Here is a 17,926-nt window from a genome sequence, read left to right on the forward strand (position 1 = left end):
TAGCACTCCGATACTGCCCAGTACGCGCTGCAGCCTACTCGCTTACACGTATTTACTGCGGCCTGGTTCGATACGCTCACAGAGAGACCCATGAAAAATCCACCCTTTCTTTCAGAAAAGTAAATAAAGACATACATACATATGACACAGTAAGGAAGAAAAGCTGAACACACGGGATGCCGTCCTTTACCGAGGGGCAGATCCAACATCAGCACAGGGAGCTTTGGGGCACGTGAGCGATCATCTACACCGGCCATCGGAACAAGCCAAACGCATGCACACGAGCCTCGATTTAAAAAAAAAAAAACAAAAACAAACAAACAAACAAACAAAGTCAAGTTCCTTTATAACTTATGGAAGTAACAACCTACAGCTTAGATGCAGTTGGATTGCATCAGCTTACGGACTGCCTCCTTCAAAATTCGCGGGGGGGGTGGGAAAACCAGTCTCGAAAACCTGTTGCCTAACAGGAGACTGTTGCCTGCTCCTCCATAGGTTACGTTCCTCCAAGCATCGTCCTGTTCCTGGATTTTACCAGCCACAATGGGATGGTCCCACTGGCATGAGTCGGGGACGCTTCGCACAGGGTTTATTTGACGCTGAAGTAAGTCTTCTGCGGGTATAAGTAACGCAGCACGAGATGGAAAGTAAGCTAAGGCACCGTCTGCGGCACAACGCTTGTGCGATATTGGACCTGAGGGGACCAGTCAAAGCCTGCAATAATCGCTGAACGGGTGGGTAAGTAGGGAGCCCTACGGGAAACAGAGCTCATGTTCTGCGAAGCGCTTTTCCCGTCAAGAAGAGGACCTTTTCTATTCAGCGTCTTTACTGAACTTTAGGCTACTTCCTATTCGCTTTGGCAAGTTAGCCTCCGTAGAAGCCAAGAGATTTTAAACTGCCAAGCACCATTGATAGCTCCTGTTCTCTGACGACAGGCAATTTCAATCGGGGCGCTAGTTAATAGGAACGTCTGGCTCTGTTTCACGCAAATCAAGTACCTAAACCACAGACAGGAGTCTGCAGAAAGAATGCTTTAAAAGGTGAATTTAAAGAGAGGGATGATACTCACTTTTCCAACATTTCTGCAATGACTGTGGCAAAAAAGGCTGCACCAGGGACGTCTCTATCATTCCCTCTAGGATTTAGCAACTCCATACAGTTATGGGTCAAACACCACAGCTTCAACGCAAGGCAGACCTCGAAGGTCACGTTTCTGTCTGCGTATCGAGTTCCGCTGGAAAGCCCCCAGCCGCTCAATTCCCAAGCAACTTTGCCACGGCCAGCGCTTACCTGGAGTTTTGCTTTCTCTCGCTGCTCAGTACGGGCCCAAGGCTTCTTTTGTTGCACACAGTTCAAGCAAAACTCTCAGGACATAACCAATAGACAGACAGACAAGCAGAAATTACCTCTCACGTCTGTCTTGACCGACCACATCCAGCGTTCTGGAAAGCCCCGCAAGCACCGGTTTATTTCTAGGACAACTCTGAAAGCTGAGGCGGGACAAAGGTTAGCCTCTCGTACCACAGACTGAGCAACAAAGAGACAGAGGTCGACAGGCCAATTCGTTCTAGGTCTAAGAAGCTACTACAGCTTGGCAGGCACTACGCGGCTTTCCTTTGCGCTTCCCCGCGCCGAGTGGTTCATGCTTCTGCAAATTCGATTCAGCCTTTGAGCCTGGGCTGCAGGAAGTTTACGAGCACGCCTCGGTTTCACCCGGAGGTCGCTGCGACTTACCCGGACAGCTGGGACAGACGGGCTGCTCTTTCTCCTGGGACACCTGCGACTGCAGCACGCCAGCTGCAGCTTTCCTCCCTTCAGCTGCTGCGCCACCTTCGCTCGGCGACAAACCCCGCGGGGGTCCCAGCGGCGGGGAGCTGCTTCTGCCCTGGTGAGCCGCAGGGAAAGGAGAGAGCCGGCCGTCAGCACGCGGGGGGAGGAAAACCTCCGAGGCGCAGCCCGACGATCGAGCGCAGCGAGGACCCGCGCCCGGCCGCCGCAGCCCCCACCCCTCCCGGCCCGACGCTCCGGGGAAGCGCCCCCGAAGGCTCTCGCTCGCCTCACCGCCGGCAGCCGCGCTCGCAGCCAGCGGCAACCTGCGCCTCCCGGCGCGCACGGCCCGGCCCCGGCCCCGGCCCCGGCTCGGGGAAAGACCGGCCGCGCACCACAGAACTACAGCTCCCAGCATGCCGCGGGACGGAGCAGTCCATCCGACGCAGAGGGGAGTCGGCCAAGCGCACGCAACCGTCCCCGTCCCCGTCCCCCCCCCCGCCCAGCCCCCCGAAGCCCCGCGCAGTGCAGACCCCGCCGCACGCCCGGTCCGGTCCGGTCCGGCGCGGCGCCGCCCCCGCCCCGCACAAAGGCCGTTTCCGCAGAAGCCGCCGACCGCGTGGCGCCCCAACCGCCCGCCACCTCACCTCGCCCCGGCCCGGGGCGGCACCGCGGCCCGGCCCGGCCCGGCCCGGCCCGGCCCGACAGCTTCCGCCCATAGTGCCGGCAAACCCTGCACAGCACCTCCGCCCTGGGTTCCTCCGAGCCAATCACAGAGCGTTTCCGCCCTGAGTTAAGGCTAGCCGTGACGCCGCTTCCGCCCTGGGTTCCCAGCCAATCATGGAATGCTCCTGCCCTCAATGACGGCTCGCTCGGACACCGCATCCGCCCTCACGGTCCAGCCAATCACGGAGCCGTTTTGGCCCTCGGTGAGGGCACGCCCTGACGTCACTTCCGCCCCCGGTTCCCTCCCACGTAACGGCTCTCAAAGCAGTTTGTTCCCTTTAAACAATAACAGAGCGCGGCTGTGCTTCAGAACGATTGGATTTCTTGAAATCTATAGGAAGCAGTCCGTGAAATATGATCTCGGAACCTCGCCTTTTAAGCATTAGAGGCAAACCTGCTATTTGTATGTGCTCCTTAGAAGCTAAACTGTCAGTCTGCAATTGTTTTTACCTCTACTGCAACTCAGGACCGCACTCGGAGCGCGGACTCAATGCCGTGTGTGCTGTCTCCAGCTAGCTGTTAGGCACACACTGCTCCACGGAGAAGTCAAATTTCCTCTGTAATTGCTTACCCAAACCAGTATGAGACGCAATACAAAACTACGGAGGAAGCAACCTCTCCTCTGCACTCAAGAGTCCGTCCTGCCGTCAGCTACAGCATGGGACGGAAACCGTATTATTCAGATGCGGAGGTATCAAAGATGATCCTCTGAAGTCGCATCGGAGAACTTGAGGCTGGGGGCTGGCAGGAAGAAAAGTAACTAACAAGACAAGCCATCCTAAGTCTGTAAAAAAAAAAAAAAGAAAAAAAAAGAAAAGAAAAAGGTCAGGGGGTGGGGGTGGGAAGCCAGTAAGAATCAGCCTGATAAAAGGTTTACAAATGAGATGAAGAAGAAGAGGAGAAGAGGAGAGATTGTCTATGCAAGGCAAGAGACCCAGGAGGCAAAGGCTGAAGTCTAGGAAAGCAGACTAGAATGTGACGAGGAAACATACTGGCTTTCTATGAAGAACAGAGCTAGCAGCAAGGAAGTAATAATGGCAGACGAGGGAGACTAGTGCCTTTTCCTTTCACGTGAACATACTCCCTTCACTAGAGCATACTCCCCTTCAGTATGAAACGAGGACCAACGCTCACAAAATTCAGTTATAAAATAGGAAGCTGCCCTTTGGCAGTCTCTTTCTAAGTGCCCATACCCATCACTTGCTCCTCAAACACTTGCTCATATGTTAGAGAAATGCTCAATCAGTCTTGCTAAAAATACTAGCAGTGAGAGCCTAGACTCATCGCTCCACAAGTGAGTAAAAGCAATCATTCTGCCTCAGTGCAAACATGCAGTATCAGTATGGGACAGACCACTCACAGCCTAGAGCTTCTACTTTCTGTGCTAATTTTTTTTAGCATATATTCTTAACAGTTGCGATTTGTTATTAACAATATATATTAAACATTTGATGTTTAATTGTAGCCTGCAATTCAGCATGGACAGGAAAGAAGACAGAAGACAAAGAAAGAATGGGAGTAACCACGTTCCATGGTAGAGGAAGGGTCGCAGTAAGACTTCACCTTTACTTTTGCTGTTCACCATATTTGTAATTGTCTGAGACGTGGGGTTACAAGATGAAAAGCTTTATAGCTGATACAAATTTATTGCAGTAGGACAAAGTGAAAAGCGCTGATATCGCACTTTTTCCCAGAAAGGAACTTTTCGGAAAAGGAGCTAAGTTTCCTGGTGGACACCAACTTGAACACGAAAGAGCAATGTGCCTTTGCTGCAAAAGCAGCTGAGGGTATCCTGGGTGGCATTAGGCAAAGTATTGCCAGCAGGTCAAGAAAGGCAATCCTCCCCCTCTGCTCAGGAACGGTGAGGCTGCACCTGGAGTGCTGGGCCCGGGCCTCCCAGTACAAGAGAGACCTGGACACACTGCAAAGAGTCCAACGGAGGGCCACGAGGATGGTAAGGGGCTGAAGCACCTTTCCTATGAGGACAGGCTGGGAGAGCTGGGACTGTTCGGCCTGGAGAAGAGGAGGCTTGGAGGGGATCTCATCGATGTCTGTAAATACACGAAGGGAGGGTGCAAAGAAAACAAAGCCAGACTTTTCTAACTGGTACCCAAGGAACAAAAAAGGAGGCAACAGACACAGGCCGAAACGTAGGATGTTCCCCTCCTGTGGTTTCCTGAACATCAGTAAATACTTTTTCACTGTGAGGGTGACTGAGCACTAGCGTAGGCTGCCCAGGGAGGTCGTGGAGTCACAGTCTTTGTGAGGTTTCAAAACCTGTTTGGAGGTGGTCCTGGAAAACCAGATCTGGGTGGCTCTGCTTGAGCAGGGGTGTTGGACCAGGTGACCTCTGGAGGTCCTTCCAACCCCAACCAGCCTGTGATTCCTTTGCAGCCACTATGCAACAAAATAGCAAGTACAATTCAAAGCAGATAAACATGAAGCAATGCAGAGGCAAAAGGGGAAATCAGGCCTTGGTACTGCACATTCTATATGCACATATATATAGTATATATATACCATATATATAGGTACATTCTATATGCACGCTTTCACCCTGAAATCTTCAATAATAGATGATAACCTCTAAGACTAAAAGCAATACAAATTCTACCTAGTTCTTTGAATGCAAGTCTGATGCAGCAAGTCATCAGCTGGAAGGAACCCGAGCAGAGGATTCAAGATGTTCTATTCCAACATTAAAAATTACCTTTCAAAAGCCGTTTGTCAGGCAGAGCGTAGTTTCCCATTTGTTGAACAGGCAGGCCTAGCCAAATTTCAACCCTAAACTTCCAGGAAATCTCTACAGCTCCCAATGTACACGTTACTTCTGTACTCACCTGCAGGTTTTACCTCTGAAAAAAAAGTTCCAACTTTCTTCCCTTCCACAACATGTGTGATGACATGACCCGAGATCTTTGGGTGGGTTCCACTTGCAATCACTGCAGAGGTGCCTCCTTGGAGGGCCCGCAGAGCTGCTTTCACCTACGATGAAGGATAGAGCCAGTTCCTGAAAATGCACTTGTTATTTGAATCCCCATGCTCAACACAAATTCTTGCTCCACTTTGATCACTTACGTCAGAAAAGACCCTTCAGACCATCGAGTCCAACCATCGACCTAATGCTACCACTAAACCATATCCGTAAGTGCTATGTCCACATGTCTCTTAAATATTTTTAAGGATGGGGACTCTACCGCTTCCTCGGGCAGCCTGTTCTAATGTCTAACCACCCCTTCCATGAAGAAATGCTTCCTGATAGCCAACCTAAACCTCCCCTGGCACAACTTGAGGCCATTCCCTCACACCCTATCACTTGTCACTTGACAAAAGAGACTGACACCTTGCTACAACCTCCTTTCATTAGCTGTAGAGATCAATGTGGCCTCCCCACTGCCTTCTTCTCTCCAGACTTAAATCCCAGCTCCCTTAGCTGTTCCTCACATCGTTTTCTAGTTCCTTCGCCAGCTTTGCTGCTCTTCTCCGAGTGTATTCCCAGAAACTCAGTACCTTTATTGCAGTGAGATGTACTGGGTCTGGCTGGGATGGAGTTAGCTTTCCCAGCCCATGCAGTGCTGTGCTCTGCGCCTGTAGCTAGAACAGCACTGGTATCGCACCAGCGTCGTGTCTGCTGCTGAGCAATACCGGCACAGCATCAGGACTCCCTCTAACACCTCCCAGAGCCAGCAAGCTGGGGGCGGGCAAAAGGCAAGGAAGGAACATCACCAGGGCAGCTGACCTAAACCAACCAAAGGGATATTCCATACCCTATGATGTCACACTCAGCAATAAAAGGTGGAAAAAAGAAAAAGAAGGGAGGGGTGGGCTCTCGTTGTGAAAACGTCTGTGTGTTGAGGCCCTGCTTCAAGGACGTGGTCAAGCATCGCTCGTTTGTGGGAAGTAGAGAGTAATTTCTTTCCTCTGCACTTTCACACAGCCTTTGCCTGTTGTTTTTATTTTTTTCCCTTTAGACAGAGTAATTAATTAATAATAATTTTTCCTTAATAATTATTTTTTTCCTTTAGTTAAATTATCCTTATCTCAACCCGTGAGTTCTTTCCTTCCTTCTCTTCTTCCCCCTCCTCTTCCGAGGAGGGGGAGCGAGAGAGCGGTTGTGGTGGAGTTCAGCTGTCTAGCAAGGTAAAACCATCACACGAGGGGACCAACACCAAGCACAGTGCTCAAGGTGCGGTCTCACCAGTGCCAAGCACAGACGGACCATCGCTTCCGTTGTACTGCCGGCCACGCTATTTCTGATACAAGCCAGGATGTTATTGGCCATCTTGGCCTCCTGGGCATACTGCCGGCTCCTGTTCAACGAGCTGTTGACCAGCACAACACCCCCAAGTCCTTTTCTGCCAGGCAACTTTCTAGAACGCTGGTTGTGACCAGCTGACAACTGGATTGAACTCCAAAGACCTTCTGAGCCCAGACATACAACCACCAGTGCTGGTGAAGAGAGTTGTTCCTCCCTAGGGGTAGGGCTTGGCATTTCCCTCTACTGAACTTCAAAAGGTTCCTGCCTGCTCCTATCTGCAGCCTGTCAAGGTTCCTCTGAATGGCAACATAATTATCTGCTCTATCGGCCACTCCTCTCAATCTTGTATTATTAAGTCCCCTTTCCACATCTCCCTTTCCTTCTCAGTAAGAGAATAAGTGTTCTACATTTCTACCTTGGCTTCCATGCCTCCCATTCCCACCTGGGATTTGGTTCCAAATGTCACAGATTGTTGGTCTCCTGGGTAGGATATGTCAGTGAGCTTTGCATCATCGGATCCTGGAGGGCTGTCAAAGAGTCCTGAAATGAATAATAAAAAACTGTTAATGTTACATATCTTCTGTTCCAAAGCTCACCAGGGAAAAAGAACTAAAGCCTTTGAGGCTAAAAACCTGTATTCCACTCTACAGGATTCAAAACTTCCACTGAACCCTCCTTTTGTGGAACTGAAAGGATGAAACACTAACATGCAGGCTCAAGATGTGTAACTTCACCGGAATTGTAGCTAGTGTGAGGAAACAGAATATCCACATGCTGAATAGTATCACGTAAGCTGGGAAGTACCCACATTTCAGTGAGGTTAGAGAGAAAACCGGAAAGAAGTTTCCAGCTTTTATACGGTTCAGAATCAGGGCTGACACACAGGAGTGCGCAACTGAACAAAGGACAGTCCTCTTCACCTAAAATCTCAGATGATATTCCCGAATGCTGTGTTGTACACTGATAAACCGGGCAACTTAGAAATATGTATAAAGGCTAACTATTGAGTTCTGCAAAGAAAGGACACAAGACTATAGACACACACTTATTCATTTTAAATAAATATTGTACTTTTATTTAACTATGTTCTGAGTTGATCGATACTTCTGTTTACCTAACATGTAAACCCTGAACTCTACCGCCAAACTTCCCAGAAGTTCTATGCGAACAAACACGTCACAGATTAAAGCGCACAAGTGAAGAGTACCTGAACTCTTCCTTTACAGCTTGGGAAGGAAAGGACACTTCTTTCCATAAAGAAGATACCACAGCAAATGAATAAGCTGTGAGGAAATGGGAGCGGTGTTTTCATTTGTTTTTTATTTTTATTTTTTTATAAGTTGTTTGGACTATCATTTTTGTTATTTTTTTTTTTCCTGAGGCAGTCATTTCAACTAGAATCAACCATGAAATCCATCTGAAACAGCTGGAAGAAACTGTGGTTATGAAAAGCCAACCTCCTCCTTCCTTCTCAGGGCCTACAATATGGACCAAAGTCCAGAAGCCACCGAAGGAAACACGTCTGGAGATGATAAAAAGAGTACGTGATTTTGTTGATGTCCTGGTGTGAAACTGTACCTACCACCTTCCTCTTTCTAGAAAAGTACCTTCAACATCAACAGGTGACAGACTTCACGGCAGCACAGCTCACAAGACTAGACTGCTATCAGCCACACGTCTGGGAGACAGAAAAGCTAGCAAGCTCCAGGTATCTGGAAAGCAATATCCAGGACATGTAAAGTACCCATAAATCACTGAAAGACAGAATCCACTGCCAGAAGAAGCAAACGATTGTAGAATAGCATTTGGCTTATATGCAGGGAAAGACTACGTATTTAGAATCAGGAGTATTACTCATGACTATATACAATCCTGAGGAGCTAGCAGAAGTACCATAGCGTCCACACAGGGTGTGCCTTCCAATCCTTTTACCGGCTTGGTTGCCCTCCTCTGTACGCTTTCAGGGATCTTAACGTTCTTTTTATATTGTAGAGCCCAGAATCGCACACAATATTGAAGGAAAGGCTTCGCCAACGCTAAATACAGTGGGAGAATCACCTCTTTTGACCAGCTGGCTAGGCTGTGTTTAATATATCCCAAAATGCCAGATGATACCCGTGCTTCTGAATCCTTTAGCTATCTTCCCAGGGCCCTGAAATTTATTTTGATTGAACACAGACTTCTTGCTGCAAATTTGTTGGTACCCACGTGAAAGAGCAGGAGTAGGGAATAATCTGAAGGTTGAACTAAGCTCGTAAGCTCGCTAGCAATGTCCCTGATCCAAGCCCCAGGCAGGTAGAAAAGCTCTCGGTAAAGATGGTCTGGTCTGCAGATGGGAGCCTCTGTTCCCTTCAGAAGGCAGTCACACGTGACTATAACCTGGCACTATTTCTTCACCACGCCGGCCTTGATCTCTTGATCACTCTACAATTCCACGAAAGGAATTGCCTCCCAAGTCGTTCTTGACTGACCACAACTAGCGTTCCGGAAAGCCCTGCAAGCACTTGTTCATTATTTCTAGGATAATTCTTAAAGCTGAAGCGGGACAAAGTGTTGTCCACAAAGGCCTTTGGAGAGACTTCTGAAAGGAAAACCAGGCCAAACCAAAAAACTAGGAACAGCAAGCGGCGTGTACGTCGGTTTTGCTAACAGAGTAACACTAACGTACTAGAAATTTCCACGTTCTTTGCCCTCTACCTTGAAAGTGTCACCCAATTCTGTCAGTGTTCACCATCAGCTTCTTTTTGTTTTGTTTTTTTTTTTAAATTTTCACATGGACATCTGAGAAAAACATTTCGAGTCCCCGTCATCGACGGAGAAGAGGAGAGGAAAAAAAAAGAAAAAAGAGGGGGGGTGGGGAAGAAGCACAGCCATTCCTTTCCTCAGTAACGTGAGCAAAAAGCTCAGGCGCTCGGCAACAACAGAATCGTAGAATATCCTGAGTTGGAAGGGACCACCGAGGATCATCGTTAAGGATCACCGAGTCAAACAACGCGCTTTGAAAGACAAAACACAGAAGAACCTGCACATTATTTAATCTCAGCGATGGAGTCACGTGTATTTGTACCCGCTCATTTATTCACCTGCCAGTTTATTGTGCTACAGATGTTACAGAACACACAAACTACAAGGTTACTACTACTTTTCGTAACCGATGCGATCTTTGGTAGGACTAGCTGTGTAAGAGAGCCACCAAAATCCCCTTCACGCCTGGATTTCACCCGGAGGTCGCTGCAACTTACCCGGACAGCTGGGACAGACGGGCTGCTCTTTCTCCTGGGACACCTGCGACTGCAGCACGCCAGCTGCAGCTTTCCTCCCTTCAGCTGCTGCGCCACCTTCGCTCGGCGACAAACCCCGCGGGGGTCCCAGCGGCGGGGAGCTGCTTCTGCCCTGGTGAGCCGCAGGGAAAGGAGAGAGCCGGCCGTCAGCACGCGGGGGGAGGAAAACCTCCGAGGCGCAGCCCGACGATCGAGCGCAGCGAGGACCCGCGCCCGGCCGCCGCAGCCCCCACCCCTCCCGGCCCGACGCTCCGGGGAAGCGCCCCCGAAGGCTCTCGCTCGCCTCACCGCCGGCAGCCGCGCTCGCAGCCAGCGGCAACCTGCGCCTCCCGGCGCGCACGGCCCGGCCCCGGCCCCGGCCCCGGCTCGGGGAAAGACCGGCCGCGCGCCACAGAACTACAGCTCCCAGCATGCCGCGGGACGGAGCAGTCCATCCGACGCAGAGGGGAGTCGGCCAAGCGCACGCAACCGCCCCCCCCCCGCCGCTTCGCCCCCTTCCCCCCCAGCCCTCCGAAGCCCCGCGCAGTGCAGACGCCGCCGCACGCCCGGTCCGCTCCGCTCCGGCGCGGCGCCGCCCCCGCCCCGCACAAGGGCCGTTTCCGCAGAAGCCGCCGACTGCGTGGCGCCCCGACCACCCGCTGCCTCGCCCCGGCCCGGCCCGTCCGGGTGCAGCACCGCGCCTCGGCGTTCAGTGGCGTCCCGGCCCGTCCCGGCCCGTCCCGTCCGGTCCCGAGCCGGTCCCGAGCCGATCCCGGCCGGCTCAGCCGCTTCCGCCCTCGTGCCGGCAAGCCCGGCACGGCACTTCTGCCCTCGGTTCCCAGCCAATCACGGAGTGTTTCCACCCTCAGTGAAGGCTAGTCGTGATGCCACTTCCGCCCTCAGGATCCCAGCCAATCACGGAGTGCTTCCACCCTCAGTGAAGGCACGGCCTGACGCCACTGCCGCCCTGGGTTGCCAACCAATCATGGAGTGCTTCCGCCCTCAGTTAAGGCAGGGCCTGACGCCACTTCTGCTCTTAGGTTCCCAGCCAATCACGGAGTGCTTCAGCCCTCAGTGGAGGCACGGCCTGACGCCACTTTCGCCCTCGCTTCCTAGCCCGGTATAGAGCCGGCGTGGCTCCCGCTGCGGAGAAGGGCGCCGCCATTTTGCCGCGGGCCTGGGTCCTGCGGCGCCGCCCCACTCTCCCTCTTTAGGCGAGCCGGCCGGCAGGCATGGCTTCCCGGAGCAGCGCTGATGTGCGAGCTAAAAAAAAAATAATAATAATAATAAAAAAACGCCACTCACAGGTTTATGCGTTTCCACAACTTAGGGCAGAGGTTGCCCTTGTAGTGCCTTTTTTTTTTTTTTTTTAAAAGAAGATCCGGGTATGCTTGGTCCTCTCTCATTGCTATGGCGGGTGTCCTGCAAGTATATCTGTGAGAAAAATCTCAAATCATTTTCTTCAGACAGGATCTTCTGTGAAGATATTTTATTTGCGATTGCAGTGGCGGGCGTCCTGCCAATTAGGAGCACATTACAGTAAACAAAGCATAACCTTTTATTCCCTATTCCCCAACACCTGATCCCCTCCCCTGTTTCCTCACTGGCCGAGTACTACAGGTTCACAAGCTACTCGACGCTCCTCTATACCATATATGTACAATTTTACTTTTTTCAACCCTTTAATTTCTTTTTTTTTTTTTTGTTATGTTTCGAGAACCTGTGATCTTTGTTTTACTGTTCCCACACTGCTCAACCTGTTTTTCCTGAAGCTTCTGCCTTATTTTGGAACAGTGAGGCCTTCTACTGTCCACTTATCTACATAGCATTTCTCCGTATTATGACTACACAACTATCTTGGAATACAGAAAATTAGTTCTCTACTGCAAAAACACAACTTAGTTTCTCACAATTCCCCCCTCTTCTTTCCTTACTGCTACTGTTGTTTTTGCACCTCTTCACATACTGCACTCTTGAGTTTTTCCAACATTAAGGCGCAATAGTCTTCTTTGGATGTCACGGGGGATGGTAGGTATACAATACCGTTATTATTACAATACCAACAAATAGTTGTTTGTGCCAATTCTATTCAGGTAACCATGAAGATAGTTCCTCCCAGATGTTTCTAAATGCCCAGGAATTGTCATCTTGAGCTACTCTCTGTAGGATCTTTTTTTTTTTTTTCTCCAAATACTTTTTTTTCCCAAAAAATATTTCCCCCAAATATCAGTGAGATTCGTCCCATTTGATCTACATATATACAGCAACTAACATTAATTACAGTGCACGCTCCTCCTTATGAGGTTATTAATGAATCTAATACTATTCAATTCTACAGTACTATTTTTGCAAACGTATCTAACTTATTTTCTAGATCTTCAATTATAGCAGAGATATTTACAATAGCTTTTTCTAATTCACCCACCTCTAACCAAGGTAAAAACCACCTTGCGAAGCTGTGAAATACTAGAGAATTTTACTAGAGAATTATCTGGAGTCCGCTTGATAATGTTCCACTTAATTGGGTCAAGATCCAATGTGTCCTGAAAGGCATTTAACTCACAGAGGCTTCACTATACACTTAAAGAAAGGCAGTAATAATCACCAAATGTTTACACAAGTAAGTCCAGGTCCATAGTTGAGCCTGGTAGCCTCTTTCAAGTATGATTTAATATTAGTACAGCAAGTGTCTTCTGAAAATTTGAAAAAAATGAAAGAAAGTTGAAAAAGTCTCGAGAAAAAAAAAAGAATCTAGTCCTAGAAAATGTACGTGTATGTGTTCCTTGTCTACCTGCAAAGTATGACTGCAAGTACCTCTGTAACAAACTCTGTTTATCATTTCATTATTCAGAGCTATCAGCCTGCACTAGCTTTATGAAGTTTCACTCTTCACTCTTTAGGGGTTCTGTGGAAGTTAGGCTGATTTTATAACTTCTCAGAAAGAATACGTTTGAAAAAGGAACTTACTGTGCTCAATAAACGCCAGCATGCGTTGGTTCTCTCCCCATCCTATCTCCATTATTGTTCTCATTAATTCATGTGTTATTCTACACATATTGTCTTCTTCTCTGTATACGCTGCTCAGACAGCGACCTAAAACCATGTACCACTACCAGTAGCCTCAGTGAAGTCCTAGTCATTTTTAGTTGTCCTACAATAATAAATTAAGAGTTCCTTTTAATTCTGTATCAGCATAGATCTCACCATGCATTACAGGAATAGATAAATACCATTTTATCCATTTTACAAGAAGCGATCACTTAAGATAACGTGATGAGTCACTGGCATAGCTTCAACAGCATCTACATTGGAGCACCATCAGCACAGCTGCCTGAGAACTCCTGGTAGGATGTTATCTCATCTGAGAAGAGGAACAGGTTGCAGTTCCTGCCTAGAGGATGAGGCAGTAAATGTCTGTCTTTGTTTTAAGTTACAGAAGTGTCCTCTCAGCGTACATAGCAGTTGCTCAGAAATGTGACCCCAGCAGAACATAAACTATGGGCATGCAGAACAAGTGTCATTCCAATTTCCACCAGAAAATATGTTTTGTTTTGTTGTTTTTTTTTTTTTCAGTGGGAACAAGAAAAATCGAGACCTTCAAGAAAAGTTTTTGGTTATGGGTGTGTTTTTTTTTGGCTTGGTTGATTAGTTAGTTTTGCTTGTGGTTTCTACTCAGAAAAATTCTTCCTTTTTTACTCTGTAATGATACCTGGTCTCATCTCTTGGAGGGCAGAGATAGATACTTGCTCACTTGTGTATAGACACTGCATACAAGACACAAAACTGTTACAAAGCATAGCTGCCCAGTGACTTTGGTTTGAATGATTAGTAACTGAAGTACTGTGTGACAGGGGCTTATGTGAGGTCTGCACCACACTGTGTGTGGAAGTCGTGGGTCCAGCCACATCTAAACAGACCAGGAGATGAGGATCAGATGCATAATGACATCAGTGAGGCAACTGATGGAAAAGCTTACTGTGAGGACCTTGGGGCCTGGCGCACCAGACCCGTGACCCTGTGCTCACGTGCTGTGCCTGGATCCCACTTTCTGATTTGGTGCTTTAAGACAGGTAAGAAGAGCTACCACTTCATGCTTCTCAGGGGCAAGAGGATATTGTTATGGTGAAAACTCTGGATCTTCGGTTTCTGGACTTTCTACTCATGAAGCAGCTGTGAATGCTCTTCTTTCTGCATCTCTGTTCTGTCATTGTAGAATAGCCTTTCTGAGAGACGCAGGAAAAATCTGGGGAAAATTTGGAGTAGTAAGAGAAGGAAGAGTCTGCTGTGGAAAGGGTTATCCCCTGTAGTTTGGATAGGTGCAAGATCTACAACTTACCTGAGAGAACTTCTCTTTCACTGGCTGCCACAACTGAATTTGAAATTTATGCAAGACTTGAAGCTTTGGGAATTTGTTTATCTTTGCCTTTTTTAAGTCGTCTTCATTTTCCCATGTGTCTGTCCCTCATCTGCACCCACACAAACAGTATCCTCTCAGCAGGCAACTTAACAGGAGATGAGGCAAGTCAGGAACATGAGGCCTCGGCAGAGCTTTGTAGGGGACTGGATGAATGCAAGAATGCATGTCTCTGTGTCACAAGATTCTAGTGCATTGGGAAGAGACTGGCTGAGGATGATCTATAGAGTAAGCAGAAGAGCACTTTTGCTTTGGTAGGTCAGCCAGTAGGTGCATCAGTACAGTGGAACCAGTGCCAACTGGTGATGGCATGGAAAGCTGTTGTAAATGACACTGCCAATAAGCAGATCAGACACCTGTTGTAGTGGGAATTTGGCTTTAGGATTTTCTGAAGGAAGAAAAATGTCATTGTTTGGAAAACCCCAGAGTGCTAATTTTTAGTTTGCTACTTTATTTCTAATTAAAGAACACAATCATGAGGTAGTGTTTTGTGTGTTCGTTCATTCATTTTCAAAGTCTGTGTAACAAGGAAAGGAAACAGACAACTGATCGAAATTCTGATTGGAAAGCCTGTGCAGTCTGTGCTTTCCAGAAGAGTTGAATCTCCTTTCTGGACACTGAGAGTGCAGAGGAACATAGGCTTGGTCTGAAAGGCATGAATCACTGCACAGAACTGTATTCCATAGCCAAGAGCTCTGTCTAAGATGTGAAGGGTTGGAATGAGGCAGCAAGAAAAACACCAATGAAAGCCACCAAGGTGTTTTTTTGTTTGTTTGTTTTTCCTGTGTTTTCAGGATTTGTTTTAAATACTTCCTGGATTTTCAGTTGAATCCGTAGGTTTGGAATTTGTCCCGAATTACACCCCTTCATGTTATTTCTACACTGCCTATATTCTTTTAATTTGTACATTTAAAGGTTGCTGAAAAAGTGAATCATCAGGAGTTGGTATAAATACATTCTTAAAGAGCAAATGTTTGTGGTGCAGTGAGTGAATGGCTAACGCGCACACCCCTGCAAAGCTTCATCCCTGGGGATACTGAGCTCCTCCATAAAGACACTGACTACCTACAGTAGCCCAAGGGAGACTGAGTGCTCAGGACTTTTGGGGAAATGCTCCACATTTCTCTGTGTGAGCCCTGTCCTAGCATTTCTGGAAATCACCTCTATGTTTCAGTAATTGAAGGAGGGCATAGGGCTGACAAGAGGCCCCGGCTGGCAGCTTGGTGTGCTGATTTTATTCTTGGCGTCATCTTATTATTTTCGCTACCATGTTCTGTTAGTATCAGCAGGGAAGAAAATTGGTGCCATAAACTATCCATCAGACTATAAGTTGCTCTCCATGCCAAAACTCTCCATTATTATTCAGCTGTTACACATATCCTGTGAGGACTGACAATGTATGGTCAAGGGAGTGCAAGGGAAACTAAACAGTTGTCTGAAATAGACCGTGGCTTTTATCCCCTTGTTACTTTTTTCCCTACCTCTCCCCTCCTTTTTTTTTTTTTTTTTTTTTGTCCTCAAGGAGTAAAACAGGGATCTTTAAATAGAATGAAGGACACAAAAATACCTGCCATAAGAAAAATGTTTGTTGAAATGGCACACTACAGCACAAGCTGCAGTGGTAGAAATTGTGGATTTAAATCACTGACCTTAATGATGATTTGCTATCAGCAGTGAATGGTGGTTATCAGGGCTGTCAGGCCTGCCTGATTGCAAAAACTTTTTTTGTAGCGTATGTTATTTTACAGTACTATAGTGCAGTTGAGAAAAATAATTAATCCCATTTCACAACTTGCAGAGAGATCTTGATAAACTAGAGGGCGAGGCAATCACCAAAAATATGAAGTTTAACAAGAGCGTGTGCTGGATTGTGCACCTGGGACAGAGCATCCCTGTCTGTACGTGCAGACCTGGGGACAAGAGGCTGGAGAGCAGCCCTGCAGAAAGGGATCTGGGCGTTCTGGTTGACAGCAAGTTGAATATAAGTCTGCAGTCTACCCGGGCAGCCAGGAGAGCCAACTGTGTCCAGGGTGCATCAGGCACAGCATGGCTAGCCACTCGAAGGAAGTGATTGTTCCGCTCTGCTCTGCACTGCTGCAGCTTCACCTCAAGTACTTTGTGCAGGTTTGGGTACCACAGTATAAGAAGGACATAAAGCTATTAGTGAGTGTCCAAGGGAGGGCAACAAAGATGGTGAAGAGTCTAGAGGGGAAGACAAATGAGGAATGGCTGAGGTCCCTTGATTTGTTCAGCCCAGAGAAGAGGAGGCTGAGGGAAGGCCTCATGCTGGCTTGCATCTTCCTCATGAGGGGAGCGGAGGGGCAGGCACTGATTTTTTCTCTTTGGTGACAGCGACAAGACCCCAGGGAAGTGGTCATGACACTGAACCTGTTGGAGTTCAGGAAGCATTTGGACAACACTCTCAGACATATGATCTGATTTTTGGATGGTCCTATGTGGAGCCAGGAATTGGACTCGATGATCCTTGTGGGTCCCTTCCAACTTGAGATACTCTATGATTCTATGATCTAAAATAAATAAATAAAACATCAGTTAAGGTACTACCATGGTGAAAGTGCAATCTCAAAGTACAGTCTCATTGGCTGCTGTGTATTAGTGATGCTTTGGGAAAGCACACTGATCTGGTGTGACGACTTCTACGACTGTCATCTCCTTTGCATTCCTGGTTGGGTTTTGACCTCAGGCCTGCATGATGTCAGCAGTGCAAACAGCTGGTTTTTGTTTGTTTGTTTGGTTGTTTTTTTTTGTACCTCCTCACACAGGTCCTACACGTGAAAAAGATGATTTTTCCAGGGTAGTGTTGCCTTTGCGCTGTGTGGTCTCATGAGCCAGATGCAGAGATGACAGAGGAAAGAAGGAATTGCTGGCCACAAGTAAAGGCAGAAACTTGTGGCTTCTTGTAGGTCAGAATATGCTGTGATCCATTTGTCTCAACATTTCACCTGTCTGCATGTGACACTTACCTCCTAAGTTATAACTCCAGCTAAGACATATGTAGCTTTTGGAGTCAACTGCAACTTCTTGAATGTACCTTCCCCATATCTGAGAATGCCTCATACTGCAGTGAGAATTGGAGAGAAGGCTGTGGGCAAACTGGCTGTACCAGGGGACCAACCACATTGCTCAAGGAGAGGAAGGCTACACAGGCAAATACTGTATGTATGAACTACCTATCATAATAGACATTAACTAGATCTTGAAAAAATACACTTTTTTTTTTTTTCCAAAAGAGTATGCTTTAAATGGCTTTGGGCCAAATCTATGCAGTTCATCACACCTAGATCTCGAGGCCATTGGAAAGGAGACCAGCACTGAGGTGAGTAGCAGTGCTAGTCTTTCAAAGTGTGGGTGGCAAGAATGCAGGCAAAAATTAGCTTCTGCACTGGGCCTCTATCATCTGGGCACTGTCATCACCAGGCTATGTTAGCCACACAAGAAAATTCTTAAGAGCTGTGGAATTTCATCACTCTTATTTCCATG

Source organism: Anser cygnoides, chromosome 10 (assembly GCF_040182565.1).
Source record: "Anser cygnoides isolate HZ-2024a breed goose chromosome 10, Taihu_goose_T2T_genome, whole genome shotgun sequence".
Taxonomy (NCBI): domain Eukaryota; kingdom Metazoa; phylum Chordata; class Aves; order Anseriformes; family Anatidae; genus Anser; species Anser cygnoides.